Source organism: Haplochromis burtoni, unplaced genomic scaffold, assembly GCF_018398535.1.
Source record: "Haplochromis burtoni strain Fernald_Lab_line unplaced genomic scaffold, NCSU_Asbu1 Contig_27, whole genome shotgun sequence".
NCBI classification, from domain to species: domain Eukaryota; kingdom Metazoa; phylum Chordata; class Actinopteri; order Cichliformes; family Cichlidae; genus Haplochromis; species Haplochromis burtoni.
The window spans coordinates 3,016,021-3,016,478 of NW_024582388.1; the positions used below are offsets into that span (position 1 = coordinate 3,016,021).

Sequence of the window (458 nt, forward strand, 5' to 3'; positions counted from 1 at the left end):
GCTGACCCTGTTCTGCTGTCAGTGGTGTAAAACACTTCCACGTTGTTGCATTTCAGAGAAACCTCGAGACTCTAGGATGTTTTTCTTTGTGATTGTTGTGTTGCTGTCCTGCACTGAGGCTGAAGGTAGGAAAAAAATGTCTAAATATTAGCACACATATAGTAGCAGTATATAACAACTGCTTCTTTAATTCAACAGGGACAGAACTGACAACGATGAAAAGTGCAAATGTTTTCTTTTATAATAGTGTTCACTACAAAAGGTATCTGTTCTTTTTTTGCAGCGGGCAAAAGACTTGATTAATGTCTCAAACTACATTAGTCAAGAGTTTAATCAGAGCTGTGTCTTTGACAGGCTGAATAAGCTCTGACAAGTTAGTCCATCTAAAAATAGTCACTTCCTCTTTCTTGCAGTCACTCTGCTTCCTGGTTCTGAAAGAAAATAAAACCAACACATCC

At 38.2% G+C, this 458-nt stretch overlaps 1 protein-coding gene across 2 annotated transcripts in view; it reads left to right on the forward strand.

Moving 5' to 3' along the window:
- Nucleotides 1-458, forward strand: part of LOC102303608 — a 23,059-nt gene continuing 22,601 nt past the window's right edge. For both annotated transcript variants that reach the window (XM_042219067.1, XM_042219065.1), the window contains exon 1: nt 1-125. The gene's annotated coding sequence lies outside the window, so the exon portion shown is untranslated. The remainder of the gene's footprint in view (nt 126-458) is intronic.